General features: G+C 40.3%; 1 non-coding gene across 1 annotated transcript; it reads right to left on the reverse strand.

Annotated features, from left to right (window-relative positions):
* Positions 1-402: 402 nt before the first annotated feature.
* Positions 403-477, reverse strand: trnae-uuc (transfer RNA glutamic acid (anticodon UUC)). Its single transcript has one exon. It is a non-coding gene; the product is annotated as a tRNA-Glu (tRNA).
* Between the last annotated feature and the right edge of the window lie 5,645 nt (positions 478-6,122).

Raw genomic sequence — 6,122 nt, forward strand, 5'->3', positions numbered from 1 at the left:
ACCAGATGAGTACCTGAATCTCTGCCTTTGTGAGCGTCGGCATATTTCAATGCTTCAGCCAAGATGTTGTATTGAGATTAAATTCCATTACCCACAGTGTAGAAACAGGCCCTTCGGCTCACCAATTTCACACCGCCACTTGAAACATCCCACCCAGAACCATCCCCTACAGCTCACACACCCCTGAACACAACCAGCAATTCAGCATGGCCAACCCACCTAGCCTGCACATCTTTGGACTGTGGGAGGAAACCAGAGCACCGGGAGGAAACCCATGCACACACGGGGAGAATATGCAAACTCCACACAGACAGTCACCCGAGGTTGGAATCGAACCTGGGTCCCCGGCACTGTGAGGCCGCAATGCTAACCACTGAGCCAATGAGCCACCCCAAAATGTGCTGCACTGACCGGGAATCGAACCCAGGCCGCAGCGGTGAAAGCGCCGAATCCTAACCACTGGACCACCAGTGATGCTAACCATCTCTCAAAGACAGCAAGAACTGCAAATGTTGGAGTCAGAGTCAATACAGTGTGGTCCTGACCTGACACGTTGATTTTCTTGCTCCTCTCATGCTGCCTGACCTGCTGAGTTCCTTCAGCTCCACACTGTATTGACCGTTGTCTTTATCCATCAGACCATGGGAAATGTTTGTGCATACCTGCCTGGCCTCGCAGATTTACTTCCGTTCAATGTAGAAATATTCTACCCACAACCCAACACACTGATAGATATGCAACAAGCAGCATGGTTATAGCTTCAAACATATAACCAAACATGTTCAATGGCTTAAGTAGCAGCAATGCTGATAACTTCCCTTTAGTTACCCGGAGAACTGCTTTACAGCATAGTTATAACAAAGATACACCATTATGGAAAGATAAATCAGATTTACTTGTAAAGCTTCAAGATTAACTGCTTCAACTTGAGAACGTTTCATTCCAATATTAAACATAAAGGGATGATTACCTTCTTCTTTGTTACTTTCAGTGTTTTGTGTGTCAGTATTTTGTTCTCTTTCAAGGTGCTGTTGAGGGCGGCAAATTTTGAAGCTCCATCCTGAAAATGTACATAGAAAACCAGCTATTCATTCACTGCATCTAATCTATATCTCCCATAATATCAAATGAGATAACAGAAGAGATTTCAAAACTCAAGCCTTTATTGTAAAAACATTTTACAACGCTAAAGCCTTATGTCAACATTTGGCCAATTCGAACTCAAGAGGTGATAGCAAGGCAATGATATTTGGAAGTGATATTACAATTTATCCCACGCACAATAGTTTATCACAAAACTAGTATCAATGTTTAACCCATAAAACAATCACTTGGCAACTATTTCAGATTCCCAACCAAGTGTGCAAATCAAATTGTTGGACATGGTGAAGTTGCTGCTTCAAACTGAATTTAAAATGAGGTTTCAAATTATATTTTCTGAGATTTAAAAACACAACAGTGAAAATGATGATTGCTGGCTCACTCAGGTGAAATTCACCAGACAGTCACATTTGGGGAAGTATTTTCAGAAAATACGCTATGGTATATCAAGGTGGTATCTTATCACTGCACTCAGTGTCAATTAAGGAGCGACAGTAAGTGTTGATATGGTGGCCTTGCGAATGGCACACCCATATAAAGTAAAGCTTAGCAAGCCATATTGCCAGAGAACATCTGTGTAATATGCTTAAAGATTAACGAACCATGCATCGATATTCACTGTACAATCTGGGAGACAGCATTATGGAAGTTAAACAACTGTCCAATCTTGAACTCAGATTTTCCCATGTATATTTACAGAAATTGACACCACAAAAGCAATCATCCTGCACAACACACGTTTTTGATTATTAAAAACAAATCTACTTTTAGATTCAAGCCAGATATGAAAAGTAATTTGGAATTCTGCACTGTGCACCAATAGCAAACATAATAAACAAGGTGTGACAGCAGCACCGCAGAAATTCTGGAGCCAGCAGATGGACAGCAATGCAAAAACATCGTCAACCGCAACTAGAACTTTCAGCAGTATGAAAAACGGAGTGTCTGTCAAATTGTTAACAACCCAACATGAATGCTGCATTTCGTCCTCTTCAAGTACCACCTTCAAACTGCTTTGATTTAATCTAAGAATGATTCAACAGAAAACTTGCATCTTGCCTCCTTACTGTCCTGGACACACTAGTTTGGTCAAGTGACACCAAAATGTTTATAACGAACAAATTATTTTGTTACTTTGTAAAATTCAGGAACAAAATGACTGGGCAAACAGCATGACAAACAGAGTGAGGAGGAATGTCTCGAAACCTGGTAAAACAATATGCTTTTTGAGAAGGTTTTTGAAGTTAGTTTGAAATGTCAGTGGTGGTCCAAGCTAGTTGAAACTAAATAGTTGATGTCTGAAATGCTCAACAAACAAAGCAATGTGATTATCTCTCACTTCCAATGCAGTAAATATTTATGACCGCAGAGAACAATAAAAGGAAGACATGCTAATTGAACAAAAACACTAACGAGAACCAATTAAAGCTATTCGTGTTTTGCCTTGGCTTTTATTAATTACGAGGCCCTCCAAGTGTGCAAATCAAAAGAAAAGAAAACTGACATATATCCTGCTTTTAATATCATTGTGCAAGTGTTCAAACTTCCAAGATAACGAACACTGAGAAAGATAATCTATGAAGGTTGCATCATGACAGAACGATTTTGGAAGACTTGAGCCAAGTTAGACCATCCATATGTAATACATGTATCCCTTGTTGCATTATTGATTCACAGTATTTGTATGCATTCAGACACCAATGTAATTCATTGTAGATATTTTGCTTGAAAATACCTATAATGCCCTGAATATCGATGCACAGTGCCAAATGCAAACGCTTACCTGTTTTTCGTGCTGGCTACTTGTCATTATGTTGCCATCTTCGGAGATGAGATTTGAAAGATCTTCAAATGTTGCCTTTGTGCTCCTAGTCAAGAGAATAAAACAAATTACTCTTGACAGAATAGAGTCAAGATTGCAAACAGCTGACATGGAATCTGACAAATAAGCAAGTAATACAGACAGTGAAGGGCAGTGAAGCATTTTTCAAACAATTGCAGTTATTTTTATGAAACAGTTCAGATATGTTTTGACACATCTCTTTGGCAGGTAGAATTTGAACCCAAGAGATATTGGGAACTGCAGATGCTGGAGAATCCAAGATAACAAAGTGTCTTGTCTCCAAGCTGCCTCAAAATAACAATCATGATCAAATTGTCTACGGCACAGGAATATAAACTACAAGTGTGCACTTCAAAGAGGTATAGACTGCTTTCTTGGGGGATGAAAATAATTGTGTTCTTTGTATTTCAGATTCCTATACAAACCTCCAGTTCATATCACCCTGTCACAGCACATCCACAGGAAACTGTCTTACGTTACATCCAACAGCAGATCAGTTTTGGAACACATTAGTTCAATATTTTAAGCTGTCAAACAGTTTTCTTTTTCCACTGTAGAAAATTAACTCCTCACTCCTTAGTGAAAGAATGAAAGATTCTGCCAGTACGCCAATTGTTGGGATTGCACTGTAGTGCCTCTGGTAATCCTGTCAACACATCTGGAGTGTGAAGATCACTTTGGCAAGTAAACTTGGAGGTGAAACCTGCAAATTCCTACCACATATTTATTAAAAATAATGACACGGCTTTCTCAGAAAAATGACTCACTTTGACACGGCTGCCCAAGTCTTCTGAAACTCTAAGATGTTATTTGCTTGCAATGCACGGGTAATTGCACACACTGAAGAGAAATTTCCCAAAATCCGACATTCCTGTGAGAACATAAAACATGAGTTCTGTGGGAAAAACAGTGGCTCCCCATGACCCAATACCTCAGACATTAAAATGTTCCATCAGAAAAACATGATCTGCAAAAATAACAGCATTAACAAACGACTTTGTGGGGGCAAAAATTCCACAAATCTTAGCGACTTAAAACTTGATCTTCATTTTTTTTTCCCTCTGAGACATTTCACTCTCTGCCAACACTTGACTCGTTAGACATGGTTACTGACGCCAAAGCAAAGATTCGAATGAATAAGTTGGAGACACGGCCATCTGAGTGGTGGAAGTGGCGAAGTTAGGGAGCTGGAGACGGGTAATCATCTGTGTTATATCCATTGTATTCAGCTGATAAATGAATGACAGATTACATTTTCTGCCAGCATAGGAGGGCAGGGCCTGACACATGAGATAATCATTCAAGGAAAGCGTACAAATCAGAAAATTGAGTCTACTTTTATGAATCACAATGTTATTGAGACTGAGTTAACTAATCGTAGTGAGGATAGCATGTGAATGTCCTTCATCTGCCTGCCCCACGGAGGCAGGGAGAAGAATAGAACAAATCAAACCTCCCTTCCACAAGCATAAATTTGAACTTGTTGGGAGGGGCCGAGGGGCAGGAGAGTAGGAAGCCTGCAATTGTTTGTTCTCAGCTCTCAAAACCACTTCTGCTTAGCGAGGAAGGCCAAGGAGGGAGAGGGTCATTAGACCATATTGGCTTTATGTGGATGTGCCTCACTGGGCATCATTAGATAGATGCCTTATCTGATTAAGTCCAGCAGGTAAGATCTCAAGCCCACAGTCTTCCGGCTTGAGGGCAACAAAGGCTGCTCCAGTAAAAAGTAAGTGACGGAGGACACTTCAACATGGATAAGGCCCCTCATCAACTTTTGTCATCTCAAATGACAACCGGAAGAGTCAGCCAAGTGATCACTGGAAGGTGGCAACTCGTCTTCAGAATGGCCTTTGACAGCACCAGTTTCTAGGTCGGCACGGACAGCCTGTCAGGAGCTCATGTATCCATGTCTACGACTGGGTGTCTGCCTCCATTCATTTCAACTTCTCTGGATTGTGAAACTGGAGACAGACATCAATGCTTTAAGATTCTTTACGAGTCCAAATCCATGCAGGCAGTGTTGCCAAGAGCCAAACCAGACTTGTCTCAAATGCCTGGCAAAGGTATTATTATGAATCTTCATTCCCAACCTTTCGAATGACAAAATATTTTATTGGCACATGAATATGGGAAATTTCAATGATAATACACTTTTGTTGCTATGATCCAGTGCCATTTTGGATGATAAAATGAATATGAATAAATTACTTAATTCACTTAATTAGTTAATTACTGGCTTCCTGTCTTGATTCTTTCCAAATGTACTCGAGGGAATGCCACATATTGATGACAAAGACAAGCCAGACATCAGGTATGACAGCCCTTCCTCATCCTTTTCCCAATTGATGATTAAAATGCAAAGACAAATTCCTTTGGCAAACACATAAGAAACAGACAACCAGGCAAGTTACTGAAGGGCCATCATACGGGCATATGGAACGCAGAAAACTGAGAATAACATTTACAATGTATCATAAATCTGATCACCGCTCGCAAGGGAGGCAAACAACATTCTGTTATGCCTAATAAGTAACTTTGTGTTTGAAGGGCCACTAAAAATCTGAAATCAGTTTCCTTTATTTCTCCACAGAAATATTTTTGATGGGAAAGAAAACTTTAATATTTCAATGCAACTGTAAACTGAGGCATGAACTATTAACAGCCAACACTATGGAAATTACAAATGCTAGGATTTGCCATGAAGCATTCAATTCTAATTCTGCTCGTCAATTCGAGAGGCTTTCAAACCCTAAACATCTCAACACATCGTAGGAACTGCTTGCTCTCTTCCACCATGTTTGTTTCATGCACTGAGTGCTTTACCCTGTCATAAAGGTTAAAAATCACTAAAGAACAAGTGTACCTTGGCAACATCAATCCACTTCTCAATGATCTTCGCCCTCTGTCGTGGTTTTAGCTGCTGAGGCCGACTGATGGTGCTGGTGACACAATTCTTAACGTTATTAAACTGTGTCACGATCGCCCAGACGGTTGATGCTCGATCTGGTTGTTCAGCCCAGATGGACCCTAAACATTCGCTGGGCACAAGTTTCTTAAAAAGATCCTGATCAAAAATAAAAAGGAAACAAAGATTACATATATTAGCAGTACTGTGGTTGAAGGAATGAACTACAAACAAGGTTCTTCCATTCATGAGTCAACTCATCCTGCTAGTTTG

The sequence above is a fragment of the Stegostoma tigrinum genome, chromosome 8 (assembly GCF_030684315.1).
Source record: "Stegostoma tigrinum isolate sSteTig4 chromosome 8, sSteTig4.hap1, whole genome shotgun sequence".
Classification (NCBI taxonomy): Eukaryota; Metazoa; Chordata; class Chondrichthyes; order Orectolobiformes; family Stegostomatidae; genus Stegostoma; species Stegostoma tigrinum.